The 21,106-nt window shown below is 36.2% G+C and overlaps 1 long non-coding RNA gene across 1 annotated transcript in view; it reads left to right on the top strand.

The window, feature by feature from the left end:
• Positions 1–360: 360 nt before the first annotated feature.
• LOC105826099 overlaps positions 361–21,106 on the top strand; it is a 63,699-nt gene continuing 42,953 nt past the window's right edge. The window contains exons 1-5 of the long non-coding RNA XR_001138296.1: positions 361–505; positions 1,086–1,194; positions 1,792–1,904; positions 2,429–2,622; positions 3,669–3,796. This is a non-coding gene — a long non-coding RNA (uncharacterized LOC105826099). The remainder of the gene's footprint in view (positions 506–1,085; positions 1,195–1,791; positions 1,905–2,428; positions 2,623–3,668; positions 3,797–21,106) is intronic.

The following is a 21,106-nucleotide window of genomic DNA, read 5'->3' as shown; positions in this document are numbered from 1 at the left end:
GGAGCTTAAATAGACAGTAATGTGATGAATAGCGTAATTTATAATGAACTTGAAAGGCAGTAGTACTCACTGTTGCAAAAGCTAATCAAGGGACTATCAAATCAAAGTTTTCACATGAGCTTAAATATCTGTGGCAGGGAGGTTGTTCTTACAGGTTTATATCTGTCAGATCTTAACACTAAACCTGTCAGAGTGCAACATGGTCCTGTCACTTTTAACTAAGATGTCACATGTATTGTGGGAAACAACCTGCTTTGTGTTTTCTTCCCTAGGATTTTACTGGGAGAGGCAAATGTAAAAGGAAGTTTTTTTTGTTTGTTTGTTTGTTTGTTTTTTTAACACTGCATTTTTATTTTGCAGATTCTCAAGCTGATGGAGTGAGTGATGGAGTAGGTTGCCAACTGTAGTTACTCCACTCAGCGCAGAATGGCTGCAGGGAATATATTCAGACATGCCCAAAGAAGTCTGCCCAGGGTGAAACAAATACCTTTGAGGTTTAAATCAGGTGTGTGAAGAATGCTGGAAACATGAGTTTTTGGGGTGTGTTTTTGCATTTGTGTTTGTCAAGGAAAGTGGGAAGGCTGCTGGTTCTTGCCTATTCTTCCAACTCTTTTAATGCTGTAAAATACACCCAAAATTTAACCCACTCTCTCTCCTAGGATTTGATGTACTCTACTCTACTCCATTGAAGGTCCTCTCGCTCACCAAAGCGTTAGATTTTAAAAGCATGATTGTGTTTTTTTTTAAAATATATTCAAAAAAGGTCTTGATTTTGGAAATATTTTGCAATTGTGAATTGAACTTGGATAAGCTTTACCGTTCGTTTATTTCCTTAGAAAAATAAATGCTATTTGCAATACATGAGTTAGCTGCCAGAAACCTAAAAAAAAATTATGTTCAAATTAACTTTGAAAATAGATGTTCACATTGCCTTTAAACAGTTGTTAAATGGCTCAGAAAAATCAAGCAAAGTTAACATTCTTAGAAAATATAAACCACATTTCCTTGCAGGATGAAGTTGTGCTTAATAGCCTGTGCTTAATTCATTCAGAAACTACACGATTTTTGTTGCTATATTTTGTTAGAAAGGAAGGAGAGGCTGTTTCTACAGGTGTCTTTGAAAAATCAATACTGAGCCACGGATTATTGGATCCCACAGAACCATGGAGACTTGGCAGTGAAATTCTTCCAAAGGTGAGTAGGGGCATTGATTTTCTTTCTCATGCCTGAAGAAATATGACACAATGAATGGAGGCTAAATTTAGACTGGAAACAAGTCTGATTTGAAACTATATTTTTAAAAAATTAAGGATAATTTTTTCAAACAAATAAATGAGGAAATGTAATTAGAATTTGAACATGTAAAATTTTCTCATTTTATTTTTCTTAGATTCATTTCTCTTTATTCTCTTGGGGTACTTTGGGGGGAAAAAAAAACATTGATTCTTTGACCAACGTTTTATCTGTAATTCAGATCCAGTGATTTCCTTGAAGAATACTTGCGTTATACAATAATACAATTTCTCTCTTAAATATATAACCAAGAATGCAATAACTCTTCAGTTTCTAAGTAAAAGCATATTATTTACACAATCACACTAAAAATGTCAGCTTATCACTAAGCTTCCTTATTTAAGCCGTGTATTTTTCCAGCTAATTTGTGCTATAAGTTTTAGACATATGCTTGCTTGTTTACTTATTTTATAGTTTCTTCTAAATTTCCCTAAGTCGAAAAACTATACATAGCGCATTGGTTGTTTTACTGCATTGCTTAGCATTCCATCCGTGCAGGCAGACGGTGTTCCTAGGTTTGGAAATATAAATCCCACGGGAAGTCAGCTGAAGAACATTTTATGCATCACTCATCCTATTATGAGCCCTGTGCTGTTCCATCTCTCTACAAGGTAAGAGATTTATTGTGAGTTGGCTTCCACAAGAAGAAAATGTTGTATGCTAATGGATCTTGCTTCAAAGTATATGCTTTTGGAACTCATATAGAAATTGTTTTATAAGCAAAAGAATAATTGGAACAATTTGAGTTACTTACACACACATGTTCATCTGTCCCCAGGTAGCATTTGGTTGTTCTATCTGGGGACCCACATTCTACAGTATTGTCTTCCTCAGGTGAAGTAAGGTGGTAAATCGATCATTTTTATAATGAAGTTGAGCAGAATAGATGATTAAGGAAGATAATTCAGGCCTCAAAGTAGAAAATTGCCAAATTACCACCTTGCTTTGTCTGGAGATAGATATAATTTGAGTTTTAGTAATTTGTGGAATCAAAAATTAATTTATAAGAAAATTAAAATATAAAATGCTAGCAAGTTCACAGCAATGTACATAATGACCTTAGTATTGATTTTTTTTTCCTTTTTGCTGGCCAGTGGAAAATTCTTATTCTTTTTTCTTTATCCTGAACTTTCAGATTGGTTGAAACAACAACAACAAAAGTTGTTTACAATTTGTACTCTAACTTTGGATCACCTAATTAATATCCTGACCCTGATTACACCCAAAGACAGTGTTCTATATAAAAAGACTCTCTATTAGAAGAATCCTAACATGTTATTAATAAAATCACAGGGAAAATTAAACATTTTGGATATCACATCTGATGAGGTAAGATTTTATCATATCCCATAAGATGAGATTATATTTGATTTTATTTATCATTATTTTAGCCTCAAGAAGGTTGATATTTATCAATTTGATACATAAACCTATAATACAAAGCTTCATATATATTGTCTAAACTGTGACCAATTCGAGACATTTAAAGCCAAGCTGTTTAATGAATTTTATTTCTGTATAAATCACATTATTTTTACTGGTTTTCCATACTTTTCAGCTTATAAAACTGTAATTTAGAATATCAGGCAATATATTTAAATAAAATATAAATTATGTACATTATAATTTGGGAGGGAAGGCATGTTGTTCTCTAACCCTTGAAGTTTATCTTTTGATGTGTGAATTCTTAAATGTGCACAAACCAAAGACAATGGCACACATACTTTGACATGTTCTAAAGTTAAAAGGGGAAAGAGGGATTTTGTGGTAAGTGTCAGCCTTGTGTCTACTGTTAATCATAACAAAATGTCTGCATGAGAAGTAAAAAAGTACAAAAGACAATGGTGAGATGATGGAGAAGCTGTTCAGAAGTAAAGTTCCAGGTACCTGTTGATACAATATGAGGATATTCAAATCTCTAGCCCTCTATATTTACTACATATACTATAATCTATTGAAATGAAGTTACTCTCTTTGTAGTCCAAAAATAATGAGTTCAACACTTTGACCCTGTTTGTTTATCCTAAAATCTCTCCCAATACATAAAACATATATTATCCACATCTGAGCAATGTGGTGGTGTGGCCATTCTCCCTTCGGGTTAAACATATCATATGACTTCTCTTAAAATGTTGCAGGGATGAATATCTACTAGATAATTTGTGATTTGTAAAATACCACGAATTTCTAAGGGGAAGTGGCAGTTAATTGAAGCTTAATTGTCTCCAATGTGAAAATAGTCTGGGATGCCAACTTTGCTGACACAGTGTCTTTTGAATCTTATCATTTTCTTCGCTTGCTTTGTTGTCATCCTCTTGGTTCTTTCTGGATCCATCTTTCTGTTGTTTCCATTTGACTCCTCTATTGTATTCCAGTTGGCAGTTAAAGAACAGAAACAGAGCAATAAGACTGCATGGCTGCATTTTCCCAGTGCCACCAACTGGGAGTTAAGCTGACTAACATTTTGAAAGCCCAGCCCATTTCGTTCACAGCAGGACGGCAGGTAAAAGCGTTTCTGTATTAAAGAACACACTTTGTCTCTTCAGGTTCTTAGTCCGATTTCTCTTGTTTGCCAGTTGGGGGGAGAAATGAAAAGTAGGTTGGGGATCAAATGCCTGGGGTATTTAATCAAATGCCCAGCAACTCCTGATTATAGGATGGAGAAATTTCACTTTCGAGGATTAGCTATGGTGGATTTTTCATCCCAAATAGGTGTGCCCTTCTAGCTAGTATGAAATGGGGCTACTTCCTACCACTACCTAAATGGAATGTAGTAGAAGAACACCAAATAGCTTTAATAATAACTCATGGGTTATTAAAAATTAGATATGTGGGGTAAAAATCCCCATTAGGTAGACATATTTGTGAAGTACCTCAAATAGAACATTTTACATGTCATTGTTTGCTTCTATTAGAACAAGACACTGAGACTTGCTTTCACAGTGTTCTGTTCATTTGATTACTGTTTATGGTAAGTATAAACCTCTTATGTATTTTGTGAAAGTCACCTAATCAAGCAGATATCACAAAGCACATCACTATATTGATTCTTGATCTTTTGGCCTCTCACTCTGCCACGTTGGTGCCTCGTTGTCTGTTCTGTGCAGATGAAAACTTCAGGGGCAGAAAGAGTGACGAAAGGCATTAACCCTTCTCTCTGAGCAGCAGCAGGCAGTGTAGTTGTCTTTGCAGAGGGGATTTCCTCTGGGAGTGGTGAAATTGGGATGAATAACATTAGTTTGTATCCATGTGGAACTTATTTTTAAAGAAGCTTAGATCCCCATATAAAAGTCATCTTGGAAAGATAAATGCAATATACATTTACAGTGGGAAGACTAAAGTTCTGAGAGATGTCAGATTATTGTGATAATAACATAACTCATTTTTTGAATGAATCGAAATGTTTCTCAGCTGGAGCCCACATGCTCATATGTTCGAATAAATTTTACAAAGCCTCTTCTTTCAGTAGAGTGAGAGCCTGTACGTGTGCCATCTTGCCATAGACTGTAACCCTGGTTTGTTTTATTTTATATTCTATGACCATCCTATGGATATTTCTTATCAGATTGGATCAAAAGTTAACAGAGAATGCAATAAAAAATAAAATAATTTTTCAAAGTTTTAGCAAGAACTACATAAATGATTAAAAGCTAATGGATGCCCATGCCATGACTATACCTAGAATCTTTCCAAGGGCATGAAGTCCTTTCTATTTTAGCAGTTAGACAAATTCTGTAAGCCAATCTGGCTTCAAGTTGACAAAGATTTTCTATTTATAAATGTCCCTTGGGTCCATGAAGAATTTTGGATACTCATTTATTTTCTAAAGAAAAGTTCAGGATCAATAAGTTGAAAATATTTCAAAGATACCATGTATTTGTCCGTTCGACTATAGTAGCACTGCCATGGATATGGCCACATTCATTCAGACACTGGACCCGGCAACCTCCATTGCACTCTAGTGTACTAAATAAATGGCCTCCTCACTATCCAACAGCATGAGGTCTTATGTTTGCTTGTGTTTTCTGGTTTTTGAAACCTTTTCCAAAGATAGTCATGATTGAGGGTAAAATTTGGAGAGGTAGGGCATAAGGATGATTTTTTTGTGTGTTTCTTTTGCTCATTAAATAAAAAATGCTAGAGAATAAAATGTCTTTTGTCTTTGAATCAAATAATCGCACAAAATGTGAATTGCAATATAATTGCCATGGTGAGAGAGAGGGAAAGAAGCAGTCACCCTTTAGCTGCTGTGGTTTATAGAGACCCACTATGCTATTAATGAGCTTACAGCTATAAAGAAAGAGGCACCATTTCTCTCTAACATGATATAAAGATAACAGACCCCTTGGACAGATTCATTTTTAAATATGAAGATCAAGGGTCCATGATCCAGGTCAGATCCCTACATACACATATTTATATGTGCATACTTAGTCCAAATTTTTCAGCCAAGTAATAAAAATAGTAGAGGGGAGAGAACAAAAATTCCAAAGGGCCTATGCATGTTGCCCTAATCAGGTAGCAAAGCAAGACCATTTTTAATTTGACGCTTTGGGTTTTAGCTTAGAAATTCACTCATATTTTGCATTTTGTTCCATTATATATCATGATTGCTTTATTATTTTAAAAAGTTATAATAATAAGGGGCTCTGGCTTCCTTGCAACAGGGTCTAGAATATTGATGCGCGTGTGTGTGTGTGTGTGTGCATATATGTGATATGATGAAAATATTGCAGCTTAAATGTAGTTCACAAATGTAGTGGTTAAACTGGAATTGCACTGACTGGTTCGAATTCCTTCTCTACCACTTACAAGCTGTATAAACAGTTTCTAAACCTGCTTCTTCATCTATAAAGTGAGGAAAGTAAACCCCCATAGGGGGCTGTAAAGATTCAATGGGATAATGATCGTCAAGCACAGTGCTTCGCATGTAGTAAGAGGAGAATGAACGTTAGCAGTGATCTTTAGTATTGCTATTATTTATTGCCTGTCTTTGCATAGACACACATACCCCAAATACTCAGTTTTTCTATATAATACTTTATTACTCAAAATACGTTGCCTACTTGTGGGGAAAATTGTGAAAAGGCAATGCCTTCCTGCAGCATTGCCAGGTCTCATTGAGAAGGTGCACTCCCTTCTTATTCCCGTCAATGCCCAGTGCCCTGCGTCTCTGCTTCCCTTCACTGCTAGCACCACCTTTCAAGGCAGGACCTGAAATTCATCCACATGAAGGTATAGATGACTGAGAACATTTGAAGTGCTGCCCTTATAAAGGTTACTGACCTCTTATCAAGGGTCAAACACTGAGCTGATGAGATTGCAGGCATCTGGTAGCAGCTGGAGGACTTTGTCTGACAGTGTGATCTATCCCTGGCCTTCTGGAGAGTTCCCCAGAGAGGGAATGGTTAACTGGGCCAAGGGGTAAGGTTAGTTCTGCAGCTGAAAGTGCCCGCTAGGGCTCTCTGTGGGGTTTATCTGACATCCTCAAAGGCTGCCTCTCTCACTAAGCCTGGGGCCATTTAGGAATGTCTGTCAGCTTTTCCATTTTCCCCTCCATTTATGCCTATGGGTTTTGAATCTAGTTATGCCTTAGACACAAGCTGTAACCCTTTGAACATTTTTCCAAATAGTCTTCTTTATTTTTGGATATACATCAATTTTTTTCTACTCACATCCTATCCATATATTCATTCTTGGTTGCCTATTATATTTCTTTCACAAAGGTCTGTGTTCATGATTCAGATTTTTTCACACATCAAGCTATTTTTCTGAGACCTTCTCCTGCAATATTCTTTCTTTAAAATGTAACTTGCTTCACCTATATTTTCTATGCATGGGTTTTAGAATTCGAAGGACTGCATTCGAGTTTAAGGTATGCCTTCATTAGCAATATATGCCTGGAAAACCATTTAGTTTTTCAGCCTAAGTTTATCAGTGAGGTGGGACTAGAAAGTTCTGCCCGTAGTGTTGTGAGAATCAAATTAAATCAAAGTGTTTTGCAAACTCAAAAGTGGTGCAGAGCTTTTATGGTCCTCTTTTTACCCATCACAACTACCCCCTCATGTAATTTTTTTTCTTTGAAGAGCAGGCATGAAAGACACATTATGTTTAGTAATTTGTGCAAGATTACGGGATTATCTCTCTTTGACATTTTCCCCCATTACCTGAAATAGCCCTTCTGTGCATTCCTATGATATGGCTGTCCATGGTCTTCTCCCAGCATCACATCGTTTAACGCAGAGACAGCCCTGAGGAGAATATTCTCAGATGTAAATATAAGAGGAGAAATGTTCGCTGGTGAACACAAGTGGCCTGTACTGATGGGCCACATCCACAAACTGTTTCTCCAAAGTCCAGACCATTCTTTAGAGCATCGGTACATGGCACAGTCAGGCTGAGATACTGCTGCCGGGTCACTCAAATGTTTGAGCTGAGATCATGAGGCATCATAGTTTCAGAATCCTCTACACAAGGGAGAGAAAATAAAAGTTAATGTTTATTGAGGACCCACTGTGCTTAAGATACTTTCAATAATGATAAACTGCCAACTTTGGGTTTTTGCTAGACATTGAATAGGCACTGAGCTACAGACGTGAGCTTGAGTTATCTGGTCCTTAAACCACTCCGTGACACGGGTATTATTATATCCATTTCACAGTTGAGGAAACTGGAGAGTTCTCTGACGCCAAAGCCAGTATGTACTGGATTTTCCCAAGGATCTTGGGATACAGATACCATTATGTGCATTTTGCATCTGAGGCCACTGGGACACAGTGTTCACGTAACCTGTCCACACGGCTCTATGAATCCCATCCAGTTTGGCCTGACCCTGCACACTACACTGCATTGCCTTTCTGAGTGTTTCTTAGGAAGGATCTTTCTTTTTCTTTGTCTTTTAATTTACAATCTATTGTGGATTAATACTTTCATAAAATAGAATAAAATTGAATTACTAGAGAAATAAAATTAAGAGACATACAAAACACAAACTCGTTTTTTATTATTAGATTCGACAATCGTGAAATTAGTGTCACATTGAAATGCTTGCTCACAATTTCTGTGCCTATTTTGTGGTGAACGGGTAACAACACTGCTTGACTCAGCACCAATCAATGAACAAAGCTTGGGGCGCACTGCTCTGGGACTTTGGAATATAACCTAGCTGAAGATAAGACAGTTTCCTCATTCATTAGCAAAAGTCTTATAGCCATGGATTTAATTTCAATATTTACCAGTGAGACCTCAGATACCCAGGTAGAAAATATACTAAAATACAGCTAAAAGCTAAAAATCACTGCGCCTAGTTTTTGTGGTTTTTAAAAATCTAACCAAAGTTAAATTATATGTATTAACAATATAAGCATAGGAATTAATTTTGTGCAGAATGCATATTTGAAAGACTACTGTCTCGTAATCTACATGACCAAGAAATGCAGACCACTGTAAATTAGCTTATTTGATATAATAGAGATACCACTATATTGCAGGTATATTGCTTTCTCTCAGAGGACAGGCTCATCGTTGTGTTGATTAATTAATATTCTTTCCCACTGTATCCAAGTAGGTTAAAGAAATTAAAAGATGCATGATAACAAAGCCAGCAAAGCAAACACTTCTGGTTAGTTCCCACAGTAGCACTAGCGAAATGCTTGTTGCCTGGTTCTCTTTGCCAGGCAGAGCCAGTTAGCCTAGCATCAGTCCCTGTCTCAGCATTCCCGAAAGCAAATCTTAAAATAGAATGGCCGTGAAAAATAGCGAGCATATGTTTCCCCAGGGATAACGGGGACTGCAGCACGCACCTATGTCCACATCTACCTATAGAAATTTCTGCAGAAAATAGATGTGAGAAAAGGGCATAATAAACAGAAAATGCAAGAATTGCTATTTTTCATGTTTATCTAGCAACATAACACACCAGATTTCAAGATGGAACTTGGTTTATCTTGGTTCCTGGCCCACCCCTCCAAGCACATCAGTACAATTTGGAAAACTGCATTACCTCTGAATTAGTGCCATTGATGGTTAATCTTGACTGGGCTTTAACTTCGAGGAAGAGGTACTAGATCAGATGATCTGTTTGGATCAATCATCGCATTACATGTGTTAAAGCCGTGTTAATGTAGACCTTTCTCTGCAATCAGTGGAGATAAAAATAATGGCAAAAGCTACAAAGGACTCTGTTTCTCCTCAAAATGGAGCCTTTGCTGACTATTACATTGGCGATCTTAGGACTCTGAAATTCAAATGAAGCTCCATTTTTATTCTTAAGCAATGCCCTGTCTTGGTATCGAATCCATTGTTTAAATTTAATGTAATCATTCATACATTGAATATTCATTGTTGGAGTACCTGCTCTATGCCAGGCCCTGTGGGAAATTGCTAGATCTTGGAGATAGAATTATGAAGACGTGGTTCTGCCCTCAGGGAGTTTCCAGCTTAGTTGGGGAGGCACATGGATGCTGAGGTGTAGAACACTGTAGCACCTGCTAGAATAAACGTGGAAGAAGTGACAAGTGTAGGATGCGTAGTCAGAAAGCACTTCACCAAGCAGTTGACATTTAGCCTAGATATGAAAAAATAAATGAGAGTTTTAAATGTAGTAACGGTAAATGCTTATGTCAATATTTTTGTACAGTGTCGGTTTCCTTGGGCTCTTTTTATTCATGATGGAACAACTGTTTTCATGGAATCTTTCTTTTTTTTTTTTTTTTTTTGCTTCTCCACATCATGTTCCTTGCATCTGGACAACAGCTAAAAGTTAGTGTGGCAAAAGCAAATTTTGTTTATGCTTTTGCTATCTCCTTAATGCCTGTCTTTGCCATATGGGTTGCCAGCAGCTTCCTTCGTGTTTCAAAAATGCAGCATTTGATGATTATTTTTATCTCCTTCTTCCCCTATGCTAAAATTCATCAGTAGTTACTGAACTCCTATAACCATATAGTAGGACTTTAGCTTTGACTCCAAGGACCTACAAGACAAGGCACACCGAAGATAGCATTTAATTAGGAAAAAAAAAAAAGCTTATACTTATTCAATTTTAGCTCTGAGAACTTTGACAAAAGGGAGGCTTTTGTTTTAAAAAATGAAAATGAGTAAATAATCCATAGGGAGATAAGGGGATGTTTCAAAACTTCTCCTTTTTAGTTTTATTTATTTATTTATTTGTTAGAATTCCAGGACAAAAGGTGTGGTGTTTATAAAAAAAAAAATAAGCACTTTGAGAAATAAAGACTGTAACCGTGCATTGCTAACTGGCAAACCATTTAGGAAAAAAATTATCTCAAAATACATCATTTGTGGAATGTCAAGATCAGGGACGGTGAACTCCAATGAGCTCAAGGGCCATGACATGGAATAGTGGGGACTGTGACAAACTAGAGAAGGCATATCTTGCCTGAAAATCAAGACAACTTGTTGTCACGTGAGACTATAGATACAGCAATGCCAGATCTAATTTTAACTTCTAAATTTTTAAGGATCTCATTTTAAAGCTGGAAATTCAGATGCTTATATTTATTATTATGAACCTAGTTCAAATATTCAGCAATGACACAGTGTGGGTCAGAGTGAAATAATAACACTCCCCTCCCCACCTCGAATCTGTGAACTCTGACCTGTGGACTAGAGGTCAGGTTCAGATGAATAAAGGAGAGTAAATACGTCTCTAGCGTTTGAAATTCAAGTTGACGTCGTGTAAGGGAACCATATTTTTTGGTGCTCAGAGACAGAATACTGGGCTAGAGTACGGAATGGTGTAAATGATAATCCATGTTCCTTGTCACTAGACTGCTAAGACACTTTGCTTACTCTCTCATCTTTTTTCTCCTTTTATAAAACCTAATGCAACCCTAAGAGTCATATGTGCTGACTTCTATATTAAATGTATTACTCCCTTGTTCAGAAATTTCAGGTAGCTTCCATCACGTAATGCATCAAACTCAAAATCTTAACCTCCGCCCACCTTTTCTTGCTTTGTCCCCCACTTCACTCATTCCACTGGGATCTATTCCTTTGGTCCTGTTTCTTATTCTCTACATTTTATTAAGATCCAGCGTGATTTTTATCCATGCAAATGAAGCCTTCTGAAACACACTTTTATTGGCTGTCAACCCTCAGAGTTCCTTAAAACCGCAAATATGCAATTGCTGAGCTTATAGTTATTTTTAATAAACTCCCAGAAATTTTCTTAAGCTCAGCGAGAAATGTGAACCTTGTTAATCGTTCATTATTATGGCTCTGTCTTATTAAAGCATATTAAATCTCAAGCCAACTGAAAGTAGATATAAATACCTGATTAAGAATGCACAGACACACACACTTTAATGACTAGGTTTAATGCAAACTTTAAAGACTAGGTTTCCTAAAATATACTTCCTATTTTATGTTAGCATTTTCATCATAATATTAAAATATTACCTTGAAAGCATTATTAGCACAATTACCTTCATGTGTAATGGGGTGTGGTATCATAAAAACCTCACCTTTTACTTTTGGCTTTTGTAGTAGCAATTAAAAAGGGGTTCTGAGCATTGCATTTCTTTTTGTGAATATGAAGCAAAAAGAGGTTCCTAGAAAAATTACATTTTCTGAAAGGGGTCACTTATATTTATTTTTTATATTTATTTTCACCATATCTTGGATATCCTAATACATATGGTTTCAGACTTCAATTTGGTTTATATCCAGGATATGAGGATAGGGAAAATGAGTGATTTCTTTTTATGTATTGCCATCCCGGGTCCCAGCGTTTGGATGCATGGAAGATGACACTTGGACTTTGTCTGATTAGAGAAGGAAATAAATGGTAAAGGAAGTAATACAAGAAGGATTACTTTCCTGGAAATCTTGGGCACCCTTGTTAGAGAGCCTTTCTCATTTTAATCTTCATGTTATGTTCACTTTGATTTCACTTTGCTAGTCATGGCTTATGAAAGATTGTAATTGGAAACTGCTTGATGCCCATTTTGTCTCTGGGATTTATACTTCGAAATAAGTGAAATTTCGTTGTCTGATTTGTGCAGATTATTCAGAGGTGTTTAAGGCAAAAATCAATGTAATGGTTTTCCTTAAGGCACTTGCAAGGCAATTAGAAAAATATTAATATTTAATTCTTATTATGATTATAGAATCACAAGTGAGCATAAAAACAGTTCTGATTTAAGAATGCCTAGGTAATCAATGATGAATGCCAATCTCCTCAAATGAGTGGCTGCTTGCAAGGAATTTGGATTTTGACAAAAGTTTAAACAGAAATTGACAGCTGCACAGGGCTGTGTTTAGATCTCTTCCATGGAAGTGCACTGGCAGATGCTTGGGTCTGACAACAAAGACAGAACAGGTTTACAGTGACATCTAACTGAGAGTAACACGTGTGTCTTCTGCTGTACTGAGTACTGCAAGCTTCTCCCTGTGAATTGCAAATGGCTTCTTTCATGCAAACCATAAATATAAATGGTGACAATGCCATGTATTACTAACTTTGGTTATTCTTATCCATTAACTAACCAAATGTACAAAGTTGCTGTTGCATATTGATAAAAGGGTGGATGACACATAGGTAGCTTTTGTTTTACTAAGATCACTTTTATTTTTATTCTTCTAGAGTTTTCAATAGAACCCCCAGATTTTCAGAGCTGGATTTAAGTTTTGATAGAACTGTTGTGACAGAGTGTTTAAAATGAATTTAAGATGACTGCTACTTATAAAGTTATTATTATAAAAAATTTTTAAATATGATTTGTACATTTTCAGATAGGGTGGAAAAAAAGTATGGTCAGATCTTCGTACCTGAAAAGCAGTTCATTTTCTTATACATTGCCAGGAGGATAAATACACCATAAATTTAATACATGCAGGAGTGAACCATTTCAATTATATATTGATGTATACATGAAGTCATTTTATTATTCTAAAATTGTATTTTAATAAAAGTGGTCATTATAACTATTGTAAATGCATTTAATGGTACATTATATTCTTCATATATAAATCAGATAGGTAGACTGAATAATATAAACATATGTGACCATATTAGATTTTATAATATAATTAAAAGGCATTTATTGGCTATCAGGCTATCTTGTTAACTGTCCTACTTTATACCATAATTAAAACTTTATAGAATGGTTCAAAAACCTACTTCTTTTATGACTGATTTATCTAATTCATAAAAGTGAAGATTTATCTAACTCATAAAAGTTATCTAATTCATAACATGAGGGACATATTGAAATCAAAATAATTAAGTTTCTTTCCCTATCTGAATTCCCACCATTAATCTTCGTGATTAATGTAAAATACTTATTTATTAAAAATATTTATCAACATGCTATTTACTGATTACCTCCTATATTCCAGGCACTGTGCTAGGCTGTAAAGATAGATGAGTGAGATAAGTGCTCTGTCCCTTAGGACACTGTCATGTGGGGATGACAGGAAAATCAATAAATTGCCCTACGAAGAATTAGAGAGGATTTAGTGTCAGTAAATCTCTGTGGGATAACTGGGAAAGGTTTCACCTAAAACAATGATGTTAAGCTGATTACTGAAGTATGCAGAATGAAGACATGGGGAGAATCCTTCTAGGCAGAGAAAAGAACACCTGCAAAGCTATGCCACAGCTACCCGGGGAATTTCAACATGGTGGAGCTTTGCGTGCATGCGCATGTGAGGAAAAAGAGGTAACGGTGAGTTAGGAAGAGGGGATGAGACCAGGTGGTGAAGAACTTTGAATGCAAAGCAAAGGAATCTGGATTTTTAATCCTGTAGAAAATATCCAAGCAAAAGATGAAAAAAAATTCATTTTTTAAACAGCTTTGTGATTTGAAATGCTGTGTTGTTATTGTTTTCGTAGGATGGTTAACTCTGTCAATCATGGAAAAATATTCATACTGACATGGAGAGTGAGAAGAGGGGAAATGTTAGGAAAATTTTTCCCAGCCCCTCAAATAGTAAGCAGCTGATTTTAGGCATAGTAATGAGCAAGAGACGCTAGATTCAGGAAACATTTCTGAGTTAGTAGTTGTTGGTGACCAGTTGAATGGGATGGGTCAGAGAAGGAGGAGTTAAGGATGGCACTGAGTATTCTGGCTGAAAAGACTGTAAAATGGGTGATAATGCCACTGTGATCAATACTGGAGGTAAGCCAATTTAATGAGGTTGAGGAGAGGGATAAATATTAAGTTCTAAAATACCTATAAGAAATCCCAGTAGTTTGGTGGGGCACAGTGGCTTGCACCTATAATCCTAGCACCCTGGGAGGCCGAGACAGGAGGATTGCTTGCGCTCAGGATTTCAAGACCAGCCTGAGCAAGAATGAGACCCTGTCTCTACTAAAAATAGAAAAATTAGCCTGGCATTGTGGCATGTGCCTATAGTCCCAGCTACTCGGGAGGCTGAGACAGGAAGATCTCTTAAACCCAGGAGTTTGAGGTTGCAGTGAGCTATGATGACATCACTGCACTCTATGCAGGGCAACAAAGTGAGACTCTTGTCTCAAAAAGAAATCCTAGTAGATATCTCCAGAAATTAGAGATTAGTAATCTGGGCATGGAACTCAAAAGGTTGTGAACTGTCTTATTCTTATTTTTTACCTCTTGAGACAGGCGAGTGTTGAATAGAGAGGTAGTATTTATGTGGAAGTAGAACACCTTTCCCCTCAGTGCCTAATCCAGAAGAATGAATGGAAGCCTGGAAGAGCACCCCAGCTGGACCCTTGGCAAACCAACTCTCATTTAAAGGATGAGTAGAATGGAGGAGGCTCAAAGTAGATAGAATGAAGCAAGGGAGACTTAGACAAGAGTAGTACCAGGGAAACCAAGGCAAAAATGGATTTTGAACAGAAGGAACTCATATTGGTGTCAAATTTCACTAAATTGCCAAGTAGCATGAAGACAGGCTGAAGTGGAATCCTCCTTTGGTTAGAAATAAAAAGATTGTGGTCATCTTAGAATGAGTGGATTAGTGGGAATGTAAGCCATATTATAATGGATCAATTAAAGAATATGACTTGAGGAAGTTGAGTCAGCAATGATAGGCAGCCTACCTTTTCTACAAATTTGGTATTGAAGTAAAGGAAGGATATAAGATGGTGTCTACAAGAGGTAGTAAGATCCAAAGAAGGCTTTTGAGAAAGTGAGACAGTTGGGTACATTAGTAGGGAAAGATGTTTGTAATGAAAGACAGAAAGAGAAGAGAAACACATTACCTAATGGGGCAGCTCATCGGGGAGGTGGAAGAGGATGCAGCCCAGTGCCCTGGAGAGGAAAATGTATACCTCCCTCCCCCAAGATAGGAGGAAGAAGCTAAGGACAATTGTCAACTGGTAAAATGAAGAGATTTCCTCCCCTTGGGCTCTTTTATTCTAAAGTGGGAAGCAAGGTGGTTAGCTGAGAGGTGACAAGAGGAGACAGCTGCTTTGCGTAGATGGAGGTGAAAGAATTTCTGAGAGGCAGTGAGGTGCCAAGTTGAGACTGGAAGCCATCCCTTTGTGGTGGCATCAATCTTCCCAGTGGTGTCATTTTTTTCAGTATCATGGAATAGCTTGGGAACAGGAGTAGAGAAGATTGATTGATTAATTTACCCAGAGTGGGCGACTGATCCAGGGGTGTGACAGAAGGACAAGAGGGCAAAATATAAATGTCTCAAAGTAGCAATGTAGGGTGGGAGAAATTGAATAGTCAAGACTTAGGTCACTTTTACTTTTTACTACAATCTCTGAGGTTTAGGCAGAAATACTTAATTTATTCCAAGGCAGCTTTAAAAGAAGATAAATATTTAGACAGGAATCAGCTTCTCTCTTTTTTTTTTTTCACTAGATTCCTCATTTTGTAAGGCAGCATAAATGGAGGAAACCTAGGTTCAGTGACTTAATTTTCTTGAGTTTGTGTAGTAACATAAGTTCTCAGAAAGTTCATCTTTTGAATAGGGTTTTAACTAGGAGCCCATTATTACTTTGTCTCAACAGCTATCTGTGTAATTGCTTGCCTTCTCCCTTGCATTCTGGTTAGTACAGGGTGATAATGATTGCCCTTTGGGAAGGGATCATTATAAATTTATTTATAAAGATTTCATTGTAAGCATACAGCTGATACTAGAGTTCCTCTGATCTGTTGGCATCTTAGGTCAAACCTTTAATTTACTGCCACCGAAATATGTTGAAGTCTATCTTCGCGTATAAAAAGCTTTTTCATTAATTTGTTCTAGGGGGTGTGACATAGTGGACTATAGACTGAACTTGCAGGCCAGGTTCTGCCCTCAACCACTTAAGTCCAAATATGTCACTTGATATCACAGAGCCTCAATGTAATCAGCATTAAAAAAAAAAACAAAAAAAAAACCCCTGTGCTTTCTTCCAAGGTTCAGACTGAGAGCCTGCCAGGTAGGAGCAGTCACCTTATAATAAAATCTCCTTAGCTGGACAACTATGTGGGTTCTGTCTTCTCTTCCTCTTTTTCTTTCCCCCCTTCCTTTTCCCTTTCTCCTTTCTCTTGCATACTGAATGAAGTCAGAATATTCTGGAGACAAACATAAGTAAAGTCAAGCATGCTCAGCCATCATTCCATTCCCCACCACAGGTGCCCTACCTTGGTGTAGGTGCACCCCCTCTGTGTTTCTAATGCAACTGTCATTGCCAGTCAACAAATATTTAAAGTTTCCACTATGTTATAGGCACCTTTTTGGGTGCTGGCAACATCCGTGAACATTTTCTGTAATGCTATTTTTACCCCACTGTGTTGAAATTTTATATTCATGTTTATGACTTACCTACAAGACTGTAGCTACCTGAAGAAAAGGATTGTGCCTTATTTCTTCGAATCTTGATGGTCTAGCACGGTGTTTGACACATAGTGGGTAGTCTATAAAGATTTGTTGGATAAGTTATTTATTAGCTAATTAATTGATATACATGGACAATCATTTACACTCTGAGACTTATAATAGAGGAAACATTATGGAAGATATAGTTTAACTATCTGCCATGTTTAATATAAATCAATACATTTAATTAACTTGACTGATCCCGTGATCTTAGAAATGAAGCAACTTTGTGATTTTGGTGAAAGTTACAGTTAAATTTCTATGAGAAGCATTTTTTGAAAGTGTCAAAACTAAATGGAGGCATAAAAATCCTATTCATAAATACCAGAAGGACAGGTTAAGCCCATAGAGAAAATAAAATCTTTGATTTTCATTGTTGTCATCTAATAAATGATTTCTATGGGTCACTTATTTATTTTGTATTTGAGCAAGTCATAAAATGAATCGAGCATCCATAGCTTTGTTACAAATGAAGACGAACCATCATGTGTTATTATTTAATAAGAAAGTGAATTTTCAATACAGTTAAAAAGGTTGGTACATTGTGTGATCATAATGCTATTATTCAAAGAAATGATTATCCAGTTTTTCTCAGTTAAATATTAGTTAGCCTATTTGAAAGTAATATTTCCACTAAATTGGCAATTGCTTGAATTCATTGGTCAAAAGTGCTTTAAAATCTTTTATCACACAGGGAGTTACTTTCTGAAACCCACTAGGTGAAACAAACATTTGTCATTCGTGTTGACTCGATGTGACATCCACCAAAATAGTAAAAAAAAAAAATTTAGTTCCATGATTTCTTTTTTGTTTTTATTTTTGATTATTATGGGTACATAATTGTTATATATCTTTATAGGATACATGTGATGTTTTGGCACAGGCATGCAATGTGAATTAATCAAATCAAGGTAACTAGGATATCCATTTCCTCAGATGTTTATCATTTCTTTGTTTTAGGAACATTCCAATTCGACATTTTTAGTTATTTTAAAGTGTACCCTAACATCTCTAATCTATTTTGGCTCATTCCCACCAATCAAGTATAGGGCTTGATTTTTTTTTTTTTTTCCATTCACAGTTTTTTTTTTTAAGTCGAAGTGAGTAGTTGGTTTGTCACCATGCAAACACAGTGTATTCACAGGGAGTCCATGAAAAGGATCTTGTTTACCCTCTCCTAAATCTTTTTTATTGTTTTCTATTTCCATTAGCTTCTTTAGCCATAGGAATAAAAATTCAAAATTTGACTTGAATTTTGAAGTCGAAATTTGTTTTATTATTTTGCTATCTAATTGTTTGAGACTGTAGAGCAGAGAAGGGAAAGTATCTTAAGGAAAATAATTTTCTAGTGGCAATTATAATAAACTTTTTGGGAAATTGTACCTCTGTGGATACAAATTATTCCAGAAGTTTTCTCTTTAGGAATTCCTCACCATTTTTTTTTCTTTTCATGTTATCTTTAAATTTTCTAAAAAGGAAAACATGTAATTAGTGAAAAGAATGTGGTATTTGGATTCTGAAGTACCTGATTTTGAATCCTAACCCTGGAATTTACTTATGATGTAGCCCAAGCAAGTTATTAACCTTACTGTGCTTCAGTTGTCTCGTGTAGGAAATGATAAGTGTTATTTTGAAGAGTAAATAAAATAATTAATTATAGCAGGATTAAAAGTGGAATGAATTAACCCATAGAGAGAGATTTATTTTGTAGTTGAGGCTATAGGGTGTGACAATGACAAGATGACCAGGGCCATTACTTTATAGTCATCTTTATACATATGCATTCCTTATATGCCTTTGGGTATAGTTTTAACTATTAGAAACACTCCATCTAAACCAACAGGAGAATATTCAGCACATGAAGCCCTGTATAGTTTTTAGATTTTAAAAAATCAATTTTATAAGTAGAGAATAGAAGGGACATGACTTGTTAAAAATACAAATAAGCAAAGATCCAGCATCTTTAATTGACTGATTTATTCCTGTATTCACTCATTGAGTATTTATTGAGTGCCTACTATATGCTTGATGCTAAAGATGAAGAGTGAACAGAACAGACCAGAATTTCTGCCTTCATACAGCTTCTATTCTAGTCATTCACAGACTTAACCCTAAGCAAATCCGATGAAAGTGTTATGAGAGAGAAAGAGGGAATTAAGTTTTCTATTATCCATATAGATGCAGTTTCCAACTACAGTAAATCAGAGCTCTCTATTGGATTTTATTCTTATTCAATATGCTTGTTTTCTTGTGTTTATTTTTGGTGATGCAAATCAAAAAGGGATTGATAAATTGAAATGTCTTGGGAAGACAATGCCATGATTTTCTGAAAACCATGTCCTTTGGTAAACAGCGTGCCGTAAGAGATGGATGAAGGAACTAGATAGGTTATGTCCAGAAAAGAAAAGAGTCAGGAGAAATGATAGCTGACCTTGAGCAGGAAGGGGCTGATTTAAATGAAAGGCAACAGAGTTTATGTTGCTCCACAGTAGGTCTAGAACCAAAGAGTGATAGTTTTTAAAAAGGTAGATTTTAACTCAAGACAGCATTTTCCAATTAGAAGGATTATTCTGTAAATAGGTTGTCAAGGGGCAAGAGGTCACCAGCTTCCTCTTTGCTGAAGGTAACTAAACAGAAGCTGCAAGAACAGGTCAAGGGTGATGTCTGAGTAGGAGTCTAGCAAGGTGTGCTTTGGATTCTACAATTCTATGAGACCATTTTTGCTCTGTGGTTGCCTTCTGCAATAATTTATAGCCCAGTAAAGCTCAGACAACATATTTCTGTGGACAACATCTCTACAGATTTCTAATCCTTAAGGTTTGTTACAATTTTGTGACTCTAAAATTATCTCTCTACCTGGAAAATTTTATAGGAAAAGAGACTAAAGCTTTTCTTTTTATCAGCCGTGTTCAAGAAATGCTTTCGTGGTGTATGGATTTTACTTTTGTTTTTAAAAATAGTGACCCTTTGGAGATTTGCCTGCTTAAATCCATTTTTTTTTTTGACCAGGATTGAAAATGATAGGCTATTCTAATGCCCAAATACTAATTTCTATACCTTATCTATATATTTCATCAGCCAAGTTTCTGTAAATTTTCTGAATTTCGATTAGTTTGTCCTAAACTCTTGGCATGTTAAATTTATCTAACAGTCTTCGATTCATTGCATTAAATGCCTGTTCAGCTTTGGAAGATATATTGATTTTTTTTTTTCTCAGCAGAGTGACAAATACCATTTTCATGACTATAATAGAGATTGATTACATTTTACGGAACACAGAGAGAGAGCTGATCTTAGTGAGACAACCTTAGGGCTTACAAAAATGAATAAATCATTTGAATTAATAATGAAGTTAATGAATTCATCTGTTGCTGATGAAGTAGAAGAAATATTTCGAGAAAAAAAATAGGAAGTTCTGCAGCTGCACAAACACTGTGAAGAATTAACACCAATTTCAATACTTTGGAGGAGCTAGTTCTGTGAAATCTTTTAAAAAGTTAATAGTCATTGTTTTCAAAGCTAAAGGTGTGATATTGATCCTCAGTACACCTGAGCATGCTGTGTGAGAGTAATTATATCGAGAGACATTTTTCAATTAAATTAGACAAAAGTAAATAATGATTGATGGAAACTAAATTTGAAATATTAAGAAGTCTGTGGTGGCCGGGCGCGGTGGCTCAAGCTTGTAATCGTAGCACTCTGATAGGCCTAGGTAGGAGGATTGTTTGAGCTCAGGAGTTCGAGACCAGCCTGAGCAAGAGTGAGACCCCGTCTCTACTAAAAAAAAATAGAAAAAAATTATCTAGACAACTAAACATATATAGAAAAAATTAGGCGGGCATGGTGGCGCATGCCTGTAGTCCCAGCTACTCGGGAGACTGAGGCAGTAGGATCTCTTGGGCCCAGGAGTTTGAGGTTGCTGTGAGCTAGGATGACGCCACGGCACTCACTCTAGCCAGGGCAACAGAGTGAGACTCTGTCTCAAAAAAAA

The sequence above is a fragment of the Propithecus coquereli genome, unplaced genomic scaffold, assembly GCF_000956105.1.
Source record: "Propithecus coquereli isolate 6110/MARCELLA unplaced genomic scaffold, Pcoq_1.0 Scaffold85, whole genome shotgun sequence".
NCBI classification, from domain to species: Eukaryota; Metazoa; Chordata; class Mammalia; order Primates; family Indriidae; genus Propithecus; species Propithecus coquereli.
This window is presented reverse-complemented; position numbering and strand designations above follow the sequence as displayed.